This window comes from Pteropus vampyrus, unplaced genomic scaffold, assembly GCF_000151845.1.
Source record: "Pteropus vampyrus isolate Shadow unplaced genomic scaffold, Pvam_2.0 Scaffold224, whole genome shotgun sequence".
Classification (NCBI taxonomy): Eukaryota; Metazoa; Chordata; class Mammalia; order Chiroptera; family Pteropodidae; genus Pteropus; species Pteropus vampyrus.
This window is the reverse complement of record NW_011889005.1, coordinates 1,471,539-1,491,953: the sequence shown is the minus strand read 5'-3', so window position 1 is coordinate 1,491,953 and position 20,415 is coordinate 1,471,539.

Here is a 20,415-nt window from a genome sequence, read left to right as displayed (position 1 = left end):
AAAAAAGAAAAAAAAAGAGAACTAAGCAATGTCAAAAATGAAGATTCACTTCAAATAGACACTTTCCAACATTAAGTTTCCAAAGGTAATCGGAAGGGGGACCCGGTGCAGACGGACTGGTCCTCAGGTTCATCACTGCGGTTTCCTTGTTATTCCAACAGTTTTCTGCAACTTCGCGTCTTTTCTTTTTTTCTCCCTCTGCGTCTCTTTGCCGGAAGCCCGTGGTCTGGGCTGTGCACCCCGTTCGATTTAATTTTCATTTCCGACTTGTGCGGCATCCTAGCCGTGGTCTGGAGATGACATTTTACAAATTGTGTTTGGGCGTTTTTGTTTACTTATGGTGGAGTAAGTACAGAAAGCCTGTGCCCAGCCCGCCTGGATAATAACGTTTCAAATAGGAGAAATAAAACTAATAGCAAATGATGATACATACGAACGTGTGATTACGCAGAACACTACTGCGTGTCTACGTGCCTTCGAATGTAACTGCAGGACACCGCTGTCTTATGTGTATCCTTTTTCTAACCCTTCCCATAATAACCTGAAAATTAAGAGGAAGGACAGAAGCAAGGCGTGAGGCCACGGTGTACCATCCAAAAGGCCTGGGCAAGCACACGGCGGGGTTGGCACTGAGCTTGGAATTCGTACAGAGCTTCGCCAGACCCAGAGCCAGGAACTGAGCTGGTTCCAACCAAGTTCTCAAATTGCCAGGGCGAGCGGGGCTCTCGAGGAGGCAAGCGAACCAGCCACATCTCCCGGTGTCCGTGAAGTTCTGCCGAAGCTGCTTCTGCTGTGGCTGGAATCGGGGCTAGGGCTCAGAACTTCTCCGGCCGGTGCCCAGCATTCGAATGTCCGGTTGCACCGTTTCCTCTCTCAATCCAGGCCCGAGCTTCTCTCTGCCCACTCGCTTGCTCTGCCTCGAAAACCTGCGTCCGGCAGGGGCAGGGAAGCGCTTCTCTTGCTCATTCTGTTTTTCTTCGTCTCCTCACCTTCCCTGTGCTGCCTCTGCTTTGATGGACAGAGTGGGGACAGAGGGAGGGGGGTCCTGGACAGACGCGTGGCAATGCTGCTGCATGGTCAGTAGGGCCGCGGCTGGCAGATGTTCGCAGGTTGAACTGCTTCTCCTCGGAGGGCCTCGAGGGCTCCTGGAGCCTCCCCAGGTAGAAACATCGTCGCGAGGGAAGCTGCCCAGGTGAGAAGCTCTGGTCCACCCCCACGGCCTGGGCGGCACTCCCCTGGTCACACTGCCGCCTCCTGGCTCAGTCCTCCTCTTTTGGTCGCCATCGTAGTGACTCCAGCAGCCACCTTTTCGCCGTCAGGCTTTTTGAGGCTTAACTTGGGCATCGATTCTTAACTCCCCCGAATCTTACAGAACACATGTCCAGCTCTCTGATTAGTTTCCCTTAAGTCCATCACTTGCTTCCAGGTGAAAGGGCGGACGGCCTTCCCGTCTCCACGGTAATGGGGAATTTACTGCATATCTACGCCCCTCACTCAGGTAGTTCTCCCGGCCTCCGGCCTCTGACCTCCTCTTCCTCCATGATGGGCTGAGGCCAATACAACCACCACCCGCGGCCCACTCCATTCGCAAGACCGAGTCCACAGTGGTGTGCCTAGCATCAGCCTTCGTGACTTCTGCAGAATCTCCAAGACTATAGGAAAAGCCACCTCTTAATCTCCTATCATAAACAGACCCACAATAGGAATCAGAGTTCATATATGGAGCTTCACGCACCTGCCGGCTTCGTGCCTACTAGTCCCTCAGTAACAGACCACCGTAAGCTTCCTGTGAAATTCTGAGGCATCTCACCTAGAATTCTGTGCCACTACAAAGCTATGGTATTACCTGCCTGTGAAGCAAGAAAAATAGAAGTTTAGTAACTGGGAGGTGGTGTGTAGCACAGAGATTAAAAGCCTTGGACAGGTGAATCCTAGATTTTTTTGAGTCTTGCTCTGCAGGCTCATAGCTGTGGACCAAGGAAATATATATTTAATCTTTCTGTGCCTCAATTTTTTATCAATAAAACAGAAATAATAGTATTCGCCTTACAAGTGGTTATAAAGATTAACTGATTTATATATATGACATACTTAGAACAGCATACATAATAAATGGTCAGTAAATGTTAGCTATTATTGGCTTAAGGTTTGAATATCGCCGCCCCCCGCCCCCCGACACACACGCACATACACAGAGCAATGGACAGTTTGTGATACATTTCAGTTGATCAATTCAGCAACTGTGCATGAGCTTCTCTATGCCAGAGTACTGGAATACTGGGTATGGATGAGGAAGATAAACGAGGCAAGACTCGGGGTGTAGTAGGGGAATCAGACACACGCACCACTATCACGGTTGTCTCTCGGTATATTTAAATATTGAACGCCCATGGTGACTCATATTTCACTAGCGTAAATTTAAAGCAGAATGAGGTGGCAGTATTCATCACTCAGGCAAAAATGTTAACATTTGAGAATATCATTGCTGGGGGGAGTGTGGGGAAAACAGGAACTGCCAGTAAAAATGTAAAATTGTCAAGTTTCATGCAAGGTGTTTGGAAAACATCTATAAAAATCAAGATAAGCGTACTTTCTGATCAAGGTATCTTGCTACAGGTACATGGACATCCTGTATAGGAAGTTCGTAAATGGTAACCGGAACACTAACTATAAACATAAAGATGTTTATTTCAGCTTTTACCGAGGGAAAGAGAAGACCTGTCCTTCAAGAGCAGTGTGATTACCATTTCCGACACAAACGGATCCAGAAGGTATTATGCTAAGTGAAATAAATCAGACGGAAGAAGACAGATACCAAAAGATCTCGCTTATACATGGAATCTAAGGAACAAAACAAATGAACAAACAAAACAGAAACAGACTCAGAGATACAGAGAACAAACTGATGGTTGCCAATAGGAGGGGGGTTGGGGGGCTGGGTTAAAAAGGTGAAGGGATTAAGAAGTACAAACTGGTAGTTACAAAATAGCCATGGGGATGGAAGGTACAGGACAGGGAATAGAGTCAGTAACATTGGAATAACTACATAGGGTGCCAGGTGGGTGCTAGACCTATTAAGGGGGTCATTTTGCAAATTATATAAATGTCTAATCACTATGCTGTCCACCTAAACCTAATACTATATTGAATGTCAACTATAATTGGAAAAAGAGAGATCTTGCTCTATAAATGATAGTGTATCCAAACAGTAGCATACAGTGTGAATGTTAAAAGGATTGAAATAAATATGTGTGAGCTGATATGGAAAGATAATCACAGTATATTATTAAATGAAAAAAAAGCAAGGCCCAAAACATTATGCATTAGCATTTTATTTGAAAACATATGAATGTACACACATGTACATATACACGTGGAGTAGCGTAAGTCCTAAAATACTTTTAGAAGGCATTACCAGAAACTAGACGAATACCTTTTTAACAGGTGCTTGAAAGCACCGAGACTTTTCTTTCGCTTTTGCATAATTCAGGGCAGTTCTAATTTCCCCCAACAGGCACGTGCATTATTCTTATTTAGTGTGGTCCTCAGGGCTTCTCTGTGTGGTGAGATTCTAGACCTTTTGAAAAAAGTTTCTTCATTTATTGTGACACTATAAAATACTTTCTTCATTTGCGCGCGCCCTCCCCCTCCCCCTTCCTCTTCCCCTCCCCCTCCCCCTCCCTCTCAGTCTCGGAAAGGAGACGTGACCTTGGAAGACATGATTGGTGCAGTGGACGCTGTGTGACCTCTGCGGCACGCTCCCTTTTACGCCACTTGCGTATCCAATCAGCTTCTCCCTGACTCATCTCTGTTGATGACTCGCTTTTGTGGATGACTTGTTTTGGAATTTGCTTCTCCAACTACCACCCCCGCTCCTCCCCCAAAAAATACTCCCCTCACTTTGGCTGGGCATTAGCATCCCCTGAGGGAAGTTTTACGAAATCGGCCATGAAGCACAGCTCTGGGGTGTGGGGAGCCGACACTGCTTTGGGACTCTCCCCTGACCACGGCGATGTCTGCCCGGGTTGAGAAGCATGGAGTGTCTCGTGTTGAGGTCCTTACTCCCGCTTCTCACAGAATGCCCACCATTTTGGATCTTGTTCTCCCCGTTGCAAACGCTTCACAGGCCACGTGCAAGAGAGGCGAGCGCCTCACGTGGCTTCTGAACTCTCCACAATTCCAATGTCTCCTTCCTCCTCCGACCTCCCAGCTTTCCTCTCGCCCTTGACCCACCTCCAGCTCAGAAATTTTGCCCAAGCTCATCTTGCCTCTCATGCATGAAGTCGGCTACTTTTTTTCTAAGTTTGCTCGGTGTTTTGATTTCTCTGATCAGGACTACAGACCCTTTTAAATGAGCCGACACTAAAGGACAGTCCTAGATAGCAAAACTGTCTATTCCAGAATTCCATTTACTAGCTCTGTCTCTCTAAAATGACTTGTCAGTTACCTGTCAATGTGTTTGTAACTATCTTTCTACACCATTGAGAAAGTCTATTTTTGTTTTGAAGTTTTTGCACTGAGTTATGCCACTGATCACACATCTGCTTTACCTGGCCCTGGCCCATTAAACTAGTATTTTTAATGTAATATGAACCACTAAGGATCTTGTTTAAGTGCATATTTCGATATAACAGGTCTGGGGTGGGGCTCCAGGTTCTTGCTTTTTTGAGAAGCTCCGAGGCCATGTCCATGCTACAGACGTTCCATGGCCACACTTCCGGTAGAAAGCATGCACGCTGCTGGCTCCCAGCTTCCGGTTCCCACCATACTGGCCTCATTCAGACTCACACCAGCCCATTACCCACTGTGCCCAGAGTTGGCAAGCGGAGGATGGCAGCTCGTAAATGGCACGGCCGGGATTTAACCTTGTGTGGCCTACACTTTGGCATCTGTAGTAAGTGGAAACATGTTTCTCAGACTTGGAATAATAATCACAGATCATATTTGCCAAGCACTGTGACAAAGTTATTTCCATTTATAATTTAAAAAAAAATTACATCTCACAGTTTTATGAAGCGGGCACTACTATTATCCTGGTTTTGTACCTAAGGACTCTGAGGTCAACTAACTTGGATGAGGTTTCACAGTAAGCACTGGGGTTGACATTCGAGGTCATTTTCTTGGATAAATGCTAGTAACTATTAGGGGTGTGTGTGTGTGTGTGTGTGTGTGTGTGTGTGTGTGTGTGTGTTTATAATATTGTGCCAAATAAGGTATATATGGGCAGGATATAAACTGGTTATGTGACTTTGAACTAATGTTTATTACCTTCACTGTATCCCTACCCCGTCTGAAATGATATAGACACATATATTTTGGAATTAACTTTTTAAGAAAAAAAATACAGCATGATAGCCTCAGCCTGCAAATCTCCATCTTGCATTTCTTATTTTTTTCTTCTGTTAATTTTCAAAAAGTTGAGTTCCAGTCTCCAATTAACCCTTTACAGAGCTGGACAGCAGCATCCGCATGTTACAGAACTGGCGGTCTACTGGATTGGTCCGTTTTAGCCACATCAGAGTAAACAGGATTTGTATGAGTCCACACATGTATCCACCTCTGTGAAGTTCTCTTCCAGAAGGTCCAGGCTGGGGTTGGGAAATTTGTAATTCAAAAGACCCTCAAGTGATTCAGATGTATACCTTGGCTGAGAACTCCTTGGCTAAATGATCTCTAAGCTATTTGTTTTCACACTCAAAACTAGCTACGACACTAATCCCCAGTAAATTGTGTCCTTGCTTTCAGTGCGGTGCTTACTGTCTTCCCTGTAGGAGCAGGCGGTGATGGAAGAAACTTGTCTTGGGTCTGAAATCTTCTCCAGGAAGGGTGAATGACAGACTGCCGCCTGTCCTAGAGTGATCCCAATGTGGAATGCACTGTTGGTCAGGTGACAGGTGGCTTGATTAGCAGGAGTCAACGCATAGCTGCTGGCAGTCTGGGGCTCTGTAAGGCTGTCGAGCATCTGTTATGACTTTACCAAAGCCGGAGGGCAGGAAACCACAGGGAGTAGTCTATTTCTATGGTGTGTGTTTCCGCTGATGAAATTGTCTGCATGCGGAATGAGCCCATTGATCTCTATTTGGGAAGCCTTGAGAATCTTCTTAGCTTGAAAGCACGAGGCAGGGTTTCACTACTGTTTGCTAGCAAGCCGAGACGGAGCTGGGAGTGCTGAGTGGCTCACAGCACAGCTATCTGGGGTCAGCCACGAACCTCTGTATCTTCTTAATTTCTCATCCAAAGATATTTTTTTTCTCTCTCAATTATAATCATCAAATATTAGAACAATAAAAGTTCAGAGAGTTAGTCAGTATAGTGGACCCTGAATTATAACTTTTACCATTAAATATATATATATACATATATATATATATAAAATCTCCAAAGTGATTCTTATACACAGCAAATTTAGGGATTCCTTATGTTACAGATACAGCTCAGAAAAGTAAGAATCATGGTTCATGTGTAGAAACTAAGAGTCCAGCTCACCTGAGTCCCAGCCCATTCTACTTTTCCGAACTCTGTTATCCATTGATATCACCCATCAGTCGCTACATTAGGACATCCCAGTCATTCACATTGGATAGTTTTGTTCATCCACTGCCCTGTCTGCTTGGGCAGCTGCTCACCTCCTGTGCAACAATGTTGTTTCTATGTGGTGCTCAATCCTAGGGTCTCACCACCCCCCGCCCCCCCAGACTGGGTGTGTTGTTCATTCCTCTTGTCTCAACATGTCATCTGGGGCTGTGTCAAGCTCAGCTGACAGAGCTCTTCCTTGGGGCTCTTCAGTCTGGACATGGGAAGTACAATAAGTCCCCACTTAACGTCACTGGGAAACTGTGACTTTAAGGGAAATGACGTATAACAACCAATTTTACCACAGGCTAATTGACAAAAACAAGAGTTAATTTCCTACAGCATATTTCACAAGAGCATCACTAAACTGCTAAATAAAGACCCAAAATACTTCTAATATTAAACGCCGAAACAAAGGTGAGCTATATCTACGTTTAAGAAAGAGAAATAAAAACGAGATAATGATTTTCCAAACTGTGTATTCCAGTTCAGGGTCGGGTGGCTGGAGCTTGTCCCAGCAGCTCAGGGTGCACAGTGGGACCCACCCTGGTCAGGAGGTCCTTTCACAGCAGGGGCCCCTACACTCAGGCGGACTGGGGCCGTTCAGACACGCTGACCCGCGTGCATGTCTTTGGGACGTGGGAGGAAAGCAGAGGGCCTGGAGAACAGCCCCCTAGATGTGGGGAGAATGTGCAAACTCCCCACCCCCGGTGGCCCTGGCTGGGGATTGATTTTTTCTTTTCTCATAAACGTTATGACAAAGTGATGTTGAACAAAATGATGCCATTCGAGGCCCCGTCTTTTAGGTCACAAGGATGAGAGGATAAAGTTGGAGATGCCACAGTATCTCTTCTCTGGAATAAAGTGAAAACCGGGTTGCCGTTGGGAGACATGAGGCCACAGATAAGATAAGCAGAGGCCAGGGACGGAGATTAGGAAGGACAGAAAGAGGGTAAACGTTTTCCGCTTCGCCTTTTAACGCGTGGTTTCAACACTTTCCGAAGCAAATTCTCCACGAAATAGCCATGTCTCCGCTCTCTATCGATCTCATTTCCTCTGATATGGACTGAATTGTGTCTCTCAAAATACGTATGTGGAAGCCCTAGCCCCCAGCGTAACGTTATTTGGAAATTTGACTTTTGGGCGGTAGTTAGGTCATGAGGGTGAGGCCCTTACCCTGGGATTAGTGCCCTTATAAGAGGAGGAAGAAGGAGAGAAATACATCTCTCCCCCCATGCATTCGCAAAGAAGTCACGTGAGCAGTCAAACTGCACCAACCCCAGCCAAGCAGAGCATCCTCACCGGAATCCAACCACACTGGCGCCCTGATCTTGGAAATAGTTGCCTGGAGTTTAAGCCACAGAGTCTACGGCGTTTTGTCATAACAGTGCAAGCTGACTAAGACATCCTCTGTCTACCTATTCTCATCCTGTTGAGAATGGCACCCCAACTTAAAGTTATTTGTTAATTGCCAACAAACACTCTACCTAAACTCCTCTGTGTCTTCTATTCCTCTAGTTTGATTTTTAACCCTGAGATTTTACTGACTAAAACAAACGCCCTTGTTAACTCCTGGGTCTCTAGGCTTTAGGATCGTCAGTTTCTATTTCGTATGTAATCATCACCAGACTTGGTCATCGGTCCCAGACTGTAAGCCGGACGGTGATGTGGTGACAAAGGATACGGGGTGGGGTTTCAATTTTGTTGCGTTTAATGTAAGCACAGCTACATAAAAATGAGACTAAGAACAAATTACTTAGCAGCGTCTCTCTTCCTTTGCAAACCTATTTCCTTGTACTAAAATGAACATTACAAACAGCACAGGATTTATAGATAGGTGGAGGGCACGGTAATCGACACTAATTATTTAATGGCTCATATGTTATTATTATTTTAACTGATTTATTCTTATTTTATATTGTAAATTTCATATTGGTCTATAGAAAAAAAAACTGATGGGAGTCAGGACCTGATTTTATTACAAATAAGATCAATGACTTTCCATGCGAATGACTCCGGCCGTCATTTTAAACTGCGGTGTCATTTCTCAATCTGTGAAATGGTATAATAAAACCTGATCTTTCAGTCTTATGGTTTTTGAGAAAAGCAAAATAGATCTTGCATTTGGAGGCATTTTGCAAAGTTCGTTTCTTTTTCCTTCTGACCGGGTGTCTGACCGAGTGTCCTATGTCCATCCGCCCTCAAGTTTTTCCCCATCCAAACATAGCAGTGCTCTCTATCAACGTCCTTGACCAAAATCAGGAAATAAACTCAAAATCCATTAATAAGCAATGGAACCAACAGAAAGGAAACAACGAAAAATACATCCTCCGGCATGTGGCGATATGAAAGAAAAAGCAATTACCAGAAATGGATGTGTGTTCAGGATGACTTCCTTCGTTCACAAAGCAAATGGTCCACGGCCAGCCCACCAAAACATGGGATGCACATCCAGCTGCTAGATGGCAATGTGATTCTGCGCCCTACATTTTACAGCCATAATTGATGACTATAACATCATAATGGAAAAAATGGCTGAAGGCGTACATCGAATGTCAGCGTGCCAGGTGGCTGGCACCTGCATTCAGTTGCATGCGTGTATGTGGTGGGTGGGGTAGGGGCCCGAAGGAGGAGCCAATGGCACCCAGAAGTTTCCGACCTGAAGCCAAGGTGGTATTAGCATATCTAGGTGAGAGAGAAAATACAAAATGGATGCTGTTTGGGCCCCAGAGCCCACCTTTCTAATAAGCCTAGCAGCTGGCTGTTTGTTCTGTTTTTTCTCTTACTTCACAGCGGCATTTGCTAATCGACCTGTTATCCTCTTCTTCTGTGGCTGCCATTAACTACTATTATTTTTCTGCAAGTTGGTTAATCCTGAAAATGGCAGGCACCAAAATAAATTCTGCAGGAGCTTTGAATTCTAAGGGTATCCAAGAGAGTCAGAAATTTGACCCGCTTTTATCCAAGAGCATCGGAAAGCCATTTGTTTTTAGATGACTGGAGATTTTGTTCACTCGTGGAATGACAAAGATATAGGAGTTGTCCACGGGAGCAGCGATTGGAAGAATCCACAGGAAGGAGGGAAGAAGAGAGGGAAGGAAGTAAGAAAGGAAAGAAGAACATACAGAGTTATGTATAAGACGCCTTGCTGAGTGTTCCAAGGGTGTGCGATTTAATTCTGTTCGTTAAATTAAAGCTCTATTGAGGACCCACTGCACACATGTTCTATGTTACGGGAATATAGAGCTGAATAAAGCAGGGTCCTTGCCCTCGAGATGCTCATCTTTTGGCAAGGGGACAGATATAAACACAGATGTCTAAACCAAATGCTAAGGACATCTGTAGAGGGAGATTCTGAAGGAAGGTTATCAGAAAGCTTCTGGAAAGAGCTGACTCCTGACCTGAGTTTTCGAAGAGGAAGAGTGTGGGAAGACGGCAGCAGGAGAGACGTGTTTGCCGGCATCCATCGCCGACTGAAGCCTGAGCTCTAACAACTCAGGGGCCGTCTTCAGTTTTCTTTGTAAACCCAGGACCTAGAATACGTTGTAGACATTGATTAAATGTCTTTTAATTGTTTCTGGACATTTTCTATGCACCCCAGTTCTGGTAACTGAATACACATACACACATGCACACAGAGGCACGCACATCACAGATCGGTCCCTCCAAAAACAGGAGAGTCTCTGACATTTACCCATTAATACTAGGGATATGCACACCCTCGCTTCCCCTCATTTCCAGGCTGTGCTTGAGAGGAGGAAGTGAGCTCCAGGGGTGTAGAAGACCCCAGAGCATGATGCAGAGAGACAGGCAGAGCCGGCTTAAAGTGAGACCTATCAGTGGGAGGCGAACCTGTTTCATCTACAAAATCATGACTGAAAGCAAATGTGGACCAAGAGGATGTGAGCACCAGGGCCATCTGCTACCCGTGCTCTTGGGTCAAGTCGCGTAGTTTAAATATAATAAGGTGATCTCATGACCACTCTTGGGTAGTTTGGCCTTAGATACACATACACGTGGATTCGGGTATTAATTTAGTAGGAATTCAGCTGTATCTTCCTTTCACAAAGCTAGGACGTTGACAGCATGCTTCCCACTGTCAAGGATGCTGAAAAGCCAGTCCCTATTAACCATTACGTTTCCCTTTTCCCTGCTCACATTTCACTTCAAAGCATTTGCTGCCCTTTCTGTGATCAATGTAATTTGCTCTAAAATCCAAGGGTCAAATGAAAAAGAGGAACATCTGACATTTGTAGTCACCATCCATTAGGCTCAATAAGGCCAGAGATCACCCTTAAAAGTAACATATATCACTCGAATTGATAGTGTTTTGATTCATGGTGACTGGGCAATTTTTTAAAGCTTCTTTTTCTCTCCAACTAATTTGCAGCTGGTATTTTGGGGACTATTCTTTCCTTAGTATCTAAATCAAAGAGAACTTGAACCCTGGTAGATAAAATTGTGTTGCATGTTGACATAATCATGTGTAGCAGTGAACTGCTCTAAGATTTTCTTCTTCGTTAGTTCTCTGTACTTAGGGAAAACACTTAGATTCTAGATAAGCCCCTGTCATTCATCCTCGAAATGACATTGATCGAGTCCTCATTTTTTTCCTTAAGTTATTTTACCATTAAAATGAAAATTCTCACAACAATTACGTTTTGATCAGCTACTGTATCTAAGGCCCCGAGCTAGTTATGGAAGCCCCAGCTGTGAGAGAGACAGAGAAGCACTTACAGCTAACTGGGGAGGAAAAACATAAATAATACAATTTCAGACCGGACCGAACACTGACCGACTGTGATGACATAGACATACAACGTCTGGTACGTACATCGAGCACCTGTGTTAAAGCAATGATTCTTCTGTTTCCAAGCTAAACGAGCCGAGCAAAGTGCTTTATTTTGTCTAGAAAGGGAAAATAAAATATTAATTCGACAAATATTGATTGAAGGTAAACAATGCATCTGCATTCTTCTAGATGATGGGAAGATAATATTGACTAAAGGAGACACGACCGCTCCAGCCCGGGGCTTACATCCTCTCGCTTATACCACTGTTCATTTTGAGGACCATTTGCAAAAATATATGTGACAGTCTATTTAAAATTAAAAATGTAATAATTAAATGTTCAAGATATCGGACCATGTTCCTGGAGTTTGACGACCTCTGTTTCATTGTTATGTCTATGTCCTTGTTAGACTCTGGCTTTTTCACCCATGTGTGATAACTTATTTACGTGTCACGAAGCAGCAGTAAGTATTAGTCCACCACCCTTCGCAGCCCCACGGCAGGGGTGACAGCTGTCCACATGAGTGACCCCGGGCATTTTCAGTCCCGATGGGTCTTCTGAAACTTCAGGGAAGGAGAGCGATACAAGGGCTTTCGATGAGTGCTAAGAACATTTTTTTTTTTTTACATTTGAGAGTTTTCAAATATCTCTATCTCCTACTAGTAGAAATTTGCCATTAAGTTGATTATTATAGGACAAAGATGGGAGAAGATAGGGTGAAAGGAGCTCACAGTGATGTAGCAATCATCCAGACTCAGGAGGGCATACACGTGGCCCTTCAAATCTCCCTGCAGACGTCGGCAGATAACGATGGGGCTTGTCTATGACAAACCCGAACGGTCTCGTAATTCTCAACAAAGAGCTCTAGGAAGGCATCCCTCATTCAGAGGAGGTGGCACAAGTCTTGAATGTAGTTTTTATTCTTTTTCTGGCTCAAGACTCTAATTTTGCAATTGAGCTGAGAGGAATTGTCTGCGACACATCAGCTGATGAAAAGGAAAGCACTTGAACCCAAATCTAGTGCCATGTTTTACGTTTTTTTCTTTTTTCTTTTTGTTTCTGTCAGCAGAACACCTTGATGCTCAGTCAGAACAGACAACAGATTTCATTTTAAATTAAAAAACAAAACAAATATATACATACAGACAACACACACATTGGATGGTACAGTATGACAGCGATCTAGACATTGCCCCTTCAGATTTTTCTTTCTCTTATATCCGACATCTCCATCATCATCTACCTCTCCTAATCTAACATCAGTAACATCAAATCACAGATGATACACTTTAGAATCACTGAGTCACAGAAAAGTCCAGCTGAGTCACAGAAATTAAGATGATCTACACAAACTTCCTGACACGTAATTGAAACCGATGCCCTTGGTGCCCTGTCTGTCATCCCTCGGTGTTTTTGTAACGCTGGCCCAACTTTCCACGGTCAGCACTGACGAGTCTTTGCCTGGGGCCGTCCCTGCTGCAGAACCGCCCTCCGTCTGTGTGAGGGGTGGACAGGGAGTGGTGGGAAATAACACCTCCTGGGAGAAGCCTGTAATCACCCGGCTGACAGGCGTGGGTGACTTGGTGCCCCAACTCCATCCTGCTTTGGATGGGACAACGCTGAGGTGTGTGTCCTCCATGGGCTCCCAGGTTCCCAGTAGAACTAAGCTCTAGCTGCTAAGTGTGATCATTCCTTCCTGGTTGGTACACCTTTCCTTGGCTCCTCCCCTTCCCTGACTCACTGCCCCATCCCCCTACTGGTGCTTCCTGAGATCACTTTCCGAGCAAGCTAGTGACACTCAGGTCCAGCGTCAGCCCTACAGATCCCGAACCAAGGCAAAGTATATCCACACAGCAAGCTTACCGAATGTACACACGGATCAGTTAGGGAAATGGTAGTAAACAAAATGGAATCAAATCCTTCCATTTAGTGTCCTAAATACATGCTTATGCTCCTCCCTACTGAGTAGTACTCCCAACTGAAGAGAAAAAGAGGAACTTATAGCTTTAGCTTTACATCCCTGTCATGGCCGCTTCCAGGAATCCTGGCCCGGCATGAATTACAGTTTCCTCACCTTCCGAAGCAGGTGGATTAGATCACTGCTGGGAAGGGCTGCGTCCGTGCCCATCGATTTGCTTTCACTGGGCCTTTCTTTTCCTGGCAGAATAGTTTGTCGATGATATTAGGTAGATGCCACTTATGCGTTACGGATGTGTATAACTCTGGGGAAGTGAATGTAAAAAAAAAGGGAAAAGATGGCCATGGCTTAAAATAAGGATCCCAGACGTTGATGTGTCCGGTGTTGTAGGAGGAGGGGGTCAGCAAGGAGACCCAGGCCCTGCAACTCACTCTGTATGATCCAGTGGACCAAGCTTCAGGCCTGAACAGCTGTACCTCTCCGACCACCACCGCCCACAGCCTGATGACCGCCTCCGCTGCCATGCCAACCTGTGTATCCTTGGGCCTCCAGTGTATCCTTGGGAAATTTGGCCTGGATGGGAAGTTACCAGCAACCCAACCTCGTCATCTGGTAGTAAATGGAAGTTAACCTTACTGGCAACATTCCTTGGATCCATTATTACAAGGACGATGAAAATAACAAGAAAGAGCAGCTATTCATCGATTGCATCCCCTATGCAATACACGGGCTACGCAACTACATTTATTGCATTAATTCTCAAAGCGACATGCTAAGTGATGTGCGTCTACATCTGCTGTATAGATGAGACTGAGGCTTAGAGGCACGAGGCAATGTGCTCATGACCGCTCAGCACGCACAGGAAGATCCTGGACTCAGAGCATGGCCCACGCTTTTCTTTGGAAATGTGTTGTGTTTCTGCCTTCTCTTCCTTTTCGCCTTCTTGAGTTTACAAAGGTTAGTTTCTTCTCTGAATGATCTAAGATCCAGTTTCCCATCTTTACTTGGACCTTACTTTAAGGCTGGCCCACTTGACTAAGGCACTGATATACACGATTCAATCAGTTTCCCCAACATCAAATTCCTGCTAGTCCAGTTCTGCATTTTCTTCTCTTTGCTTAGTTATTAGGTCACAGTATGCCTCGCTCCTGACATGGCATACTAAAATTAGAAGACTCAGGTTTAGGGCTTTGCTCTCTTACTAATAAAAGTGAATCATTAAGCACTTTAGGTCACCGTGTCTGCATCTTTGGAGAGAGGGCTATCTAGGTTGATTTCCTCTGGCACATTAAGGTTCATAACTATGTTAAGTATTTACTATGCAACAGACTATGCTAAAGGGAGATATAATTTACATGCTAAGTAGAATTCAGCAAAAAAAGAACAAGTATTGTGAATGGAAAAATCTGGGAAGCACTGACTTAAGCATTTAAGAGTGGAATTTCAACGGGGGAGAAGACAGACATATCATCCAGCCTGAGGAAACCTTATGGACGAAGACAGGGAGAACAGAGAAGAAGCTCAGATGGCAGAGGGTGCAAAATGTGGCAGAAGGCGAATTGTTGCTCAAGAATGGACAGAAACAGGAATCTCGTCCAAACGTCTCATTTATAGATGAGAAACCCCGAGAGTCGCTGGAATTTACCAGCTCACCTGAGGAATTCACAATGCTCATTTTAGGAACATAGGTAAATAATCCGACGTGTTGTTTTTGCTGAATCGACGAGTTCATCCTCACAAGATGATTAACTGTTATGGAGGAGTAGTCACGTTGACACAACGAAAAGGTTGTGTCAAATAATCTAAGAAATGTGGGCTGCCAACGAACTCAAGCGTAGACGTCAGCAATTGAAAGAAGACGGGGCACGTCAGTGCTTCCGTGGCCACCTTAGTTGGCAACGTGACTCCTATGACATACTGAGTTGTCAAAGTTAGATTTACCTTTCTTAATAACACCTCCGAGCAATTTTCTGTCCGTGACTTCTGAGTACGAAATAAGCAGAGAAACTGATCAATAAGCCAAGGAATTCTAAAGACTCGTTTGTATGATCTGGCTTTTCCTCTTTTAGTAACCAAAGTAAATGACCCTTCTATAGCTACTCCAAATCCTTATATCTCATACTATTTTGTAATGGGGTTAGGAATCCTTTGGGAATCGAACAAAGACTTTAGAGCCTGCATAGAGACAGAACCCGGAAAAAAAAATGCACTTAATTAAATACACACAGTAAGTACCACTTGATTGCAGATCTCTGCACGCTCCGAAAGCACGCACGACGATATGGAACATGCCACCCAACTGGAATTTTACTCCCTGGTTAAGAACTCCTATTCTGTACTTTATAAACTCTGTTCAAAAATGCATAAAAATGTACATCTCAATTGTAGAGATGAGGAAACTGAGGTACGAAGTGGCCTTCCGTCATTCACACGGCTGGTACTGGGTGGAGCCGAACATGGTTCCAGAACTTTAGGTCACATTACATGACACTGTGCCATTTTGTCAATCATCATCAGTGCGACCCCTCTGATAGATTGCGGTGCGGAAGAATAAGTCGGATATGGTGCAGAGCACATTTTAAATGAAACCAGGGTCAACAAGACAGAAGGGCATCGCTTTAAGCTGCATCTCCTAAAAATGGCAGGATGAGCTTCTGAGAGTGGAAACTGGGCGCCTGCAGGGAGCCAGGGAGAGCACTGCATCGTGTGGCAGCTCACATCCTGGTGTCCTTCAAGCATTCGCTGGCTCCTCCCTCCGTGTTGAAACATCAATTACGCGTGAGTTGGTTCACAATCCTGATACATTGTTGTTCCCTTGACTCCAGCTTGGTCCTTCTCATTCAGGAGAGAATCAATAAAAGATAGACTTGCTGGGCTTAGTTGGACCTTCCATGTTCAAGACTGCTTTCTCCATTCGATAAGAAAAGAGACAAATTTAACAGGCTCTCATCTCCTGAATGTCAAAATCTCTCATTTGGGCTTGCAAAACTGTTCAGTCCTTGAGTTCCTCTCCTGGGCCACAGATCTGCCTGGAAAGCATCTCCTCTACTGGGCCTCAAGAATCTTGACGACCCAGAGCATCTCTTAGTCACCTGTGTACCCCTAGGTTCTAGCACTTTATTGTTTTTTAAACAAATTTTTATTATGCATGGACCTTGTGCAAGGCCCTGTCGATGTGGAGAGGAGATGCTGGAAAGCAGAGCAAAGTCCTCACCTCCGTGATGCTCCTGTTCTAGCGAGAGAAACAGGCAACACACAAAGAAAGAAACGGGCAGCATGATCCCGGGCAGAAAGCACCATGACGTCAGCAGACGGAGGCAGGGGGCGGGGTTCTATCTGGATGGGTGCTCCTGGGACCCTTCTCTCTGCAGCCGTCTCACTGGCACGAAGACTTGAATGAAGGAAAAGAGCCAGCCAGCCCTTGGATACCTGTAGGAAGCACCTTCCACACAGTGCGGCTTGTACAGGGGCTGAAGGCACAGCGCTCCTGGCGTGCTGGGTGGAGGGCGAGGAGGTCTGTGGGGTCTCCTACCAGACGTAAAAGGGACAAGCTCAAAAATGACACTTGGCACAGAGTAACCTGCAAAGGACACTCGTGCGTGTATATTCGTACTCTCCCCATGTCTGCATATACCCGAAATATGTGCAAGCGTGAGCTGTCTTCCAAAAACCAGTGATCTTGTTACATGTGCTCTGGAACAGGAAGGGGGTTAAGCCTGGCTGAGGAGGTGCCGTGTGCCAAGGCATGGCCATAAGTAGCTCAGGTTCATTCTACTTTTGAATTCCCATTCTAAACCACATATTAGAATTCCCATTCTAATCACATATGTCACACAGATGTGATTACTACAATTTTATAGACAAAGAGCCTATAGCGACCGAAGAACTTGCTATACCGCCTCAGTCATCAAGCTATAAAGACTGGGAGCTCAGATTTCGCTCAGGATCCCACACTTTCTTCACTCACTGCACTGTCTCTTCAGGAGTCAGATGGAAGAACAGCCTTTCTCTCGATATTAGAGATTTAAAGAGGGGGTGTATTCAGCTAAGCCTAGATGGATTATGGGAAATTCCACTTGTGAGTATGTCAGTCAAAGGAGTGTTTGAAAAGAGTAAAATGACAAAGGGAAAGAGGTGTTTTCAAGAAGTCGGAGGAATGACTTCTTGAAATCATTCTTGACTTCTTGACTTCTGGATGCCAGTGGGACCGCCGGGTAATATCTGCTACTAGTATAGATTCAGTTAACGATGTAATTAAACAGAAATAAAGACTGGGAAGAGACGGAAGGACTGGGAAGAACGAGCGTGGTAAGACATGGCTTTAGTGATAGAAACACTATGCATTATAAAATTATGACTTCGATTTATGTCTTAGAAATATATTTTTCAAGATGCATAAAAATTTTGTAAATTTCATTTAAAAATTATCGTAATTCGTGTAAAAGATCTGTTATACCAAAAAGCATTGCTTAAAGGCATTATTATAATCTTGGAATGCTGACTTAATTGTGTGGTGAGACATGTTGAAACATGACCTCCTTGTAAATAGCTTAGAACAGAGCACAGAGCACATTAGGAAGATTTTGGGGTCCCAAATTACACCTCTTAAGCTCTTAGGACCGACCACACTAGCCAATGGAAACCATACTTAGTACAGAAAGTTACATACAACAGAAAATATCAGATTTTCATTATAGTTTTTTTTTAACTGTGATTTAGTTCTAAGAAAAAGATGCTTCTTCCATGCATTATACAGAAATGAGGTTATAGACTTGAGACCTATCATCTGAGATGATGCGCACAAATAGGAAACTGGTTTATTTTTAAAAACGATATTTCCACAAACATGAAGGAGTGACATGCAGGGTGTGGGTACAGCGATGGGACCTGATGAGAGCTGATGAAGCTCCTGGACACAAGCACCTGGGGGAACCACTACCCCCCTTTGGTCTGGAGAGGCAAGGGGAAATTGCCAGAATCCGGGAGGCCTCTTATGCATCTGTGGGAGAGAGGCTGGCAGACAGGAGGTGGCCACGGTGACCGGCTCATCCTGCTTCGTTCAGGACACTCCCAGTTTTATATATCGAGAGTCATGCATCTTGGATAATTGCTCTGTTCCAGGCCAACCGAAAGCTGAGTGAACTTAGCTGTGATCTGACATAAAAGATTGCAGTCAGTGCCAAGTCACTGCCCAGCAAGGATGGGAAGGTGGGAGGGATAAGTTCTCTCGCCTCTCTCTCTTCTGCCCTGGGTCTTCAGTCAATGCCTGACACTGACCTTGACCAAACCCTATGGGAAGCTCGAATGCAAGGGATTCCATGTGATTCTGTCTGTAAAGGTTGGCCCGAGAGGGCTCAGGGCAAGGCGGAGAATGGATCTGGGAGGTCAAATGAGAAATATTCATGGCAGTGGAGTAGGAGTAGGGTGTTTGCTGGGTACGGTGACCACAGGGTGCAGCAGTGCCCGTGGAAGGTCATGAGACGCTAATGGGACAGTGACGCCTCCGCAGAGCCTCCCGGCTCTCTGATGGCCCCAACCCGACTCTACAACTCACTTGATACGTCCCTGTGCACATGCACGCGACAGCCACAGGGCACCGCTCACACTTCACCGTACCTGCATGCGTTGGCTCTATGGCCCTGCGAATTCTGCTCTGCCATCGGAATGTCTTTCTTATCTCCGTCTCTGGGCAGTTTACTCACTTCAAAGACTAATGTCACTGCCTCGCAGGGACAGAACAATTAAGTACCCTCTGTTCTCCCGCCACGGCGTGTACCTTGTAAACTCATATCTACTTACCCGTCTTGTCATGTGTCTCTTAAGTCTCTCTCTCTGAATCTTCCCCGCTTCTGCCCAGACGGTGAGACCCTGGTGGAGAGTGACCTTATCTCGTTTATTTTTCTATCCCAGCCCGAACCTAGGATACGCCACCCAGTGTGTGCATTCAACCAACTTCGTTCTGCACAGAACTGAACTGACAAACGAAACGCGACAGGGGCAACGTCCCGCGGCCCGAAACCCCAGCAGCAACCTAAATGGCCTGAGCAATGTAATGAGGAGAGAGGCATAGGTTTCTCTCAGGACCTCCTCGCACGTCTGTCCTTGCGAAGCAAAATGCTCACTTATCGACTCTTACAGAAAATGGATTCAGTCAAAGGAAAGAGAATAATTCTGGAGCCTGTTGTCTTCAGATTAAAACCCAGCGTGAAGTTCAAGGACAAACGTGGAATCTTGCCAACGGCGGTACATTTGCGCAAGGGCTGCATAGCACTTCCGGATAAAAAAAAGAGATTTAAATATAATCGGCCAAAATGTATGTTTATAGCTTAAGGAGAGGAACCCTTACATTTCTATGTTTTTTAATAAGTATATGTTTTAGGGACTTTTAAGTCAAGCCAAGTGTCTTTATTCTGTTCTAACTGTGGTGAGAGAATACGCTATTTATCTATGTGTTTATTTACCAGTTTACCCATTAAACATCTACTATGTGCCAGGTGATGCACCAAGGCGAGAAAAAGAACAAAGGACATGGAGCCAGGAGACAACGTGGCCCCACTGCTGCTGGGTGTTCGGACCTCGGTGCTGTCCTGGACCGCTCAAAGCTTCTTCCACATCTTCGAAGCTGTGGTAATAAGGAGGCGGTTTTGAGAACACAATGTTGGCAACTGTAACGTTAAATACTTTTAATTAACATCTTAATGGTTCTCTCTACATCTCGAGTTCCTCCCAGTAAAACAAAGATAGTGGTGCCAGCTCTAAGTCACAGTGTGGATCACAGAATTAAAAGCGTAAACTACGCTTTTGATGGAAATGATGGAAATGCGTAAACTACAAAAGAAAGTTTGGAGTAATGGAAAGTCTTAGGGAGCAGAAATGGTAAGATCGTAGAGACCTGGGCCCCTGGGCATACGCTCTGCCTCTCCACTTATTCACACTTATTCACTGTGCGGCCGGAGGCGGTTCCTAATCTAACTTTAGTCTCGGCATCATCATTTGTAAAGAAGAGACGAGAAAACCGCCTTACCTGGCTGAGGTAAAGATCAAACAAAACAATGTATATAAATAAAAGATGCGGAACGTAGCTGGCGTTCAACAAAGTAGTTATTTTTTTCAAGTGCGATATTTTCACTTC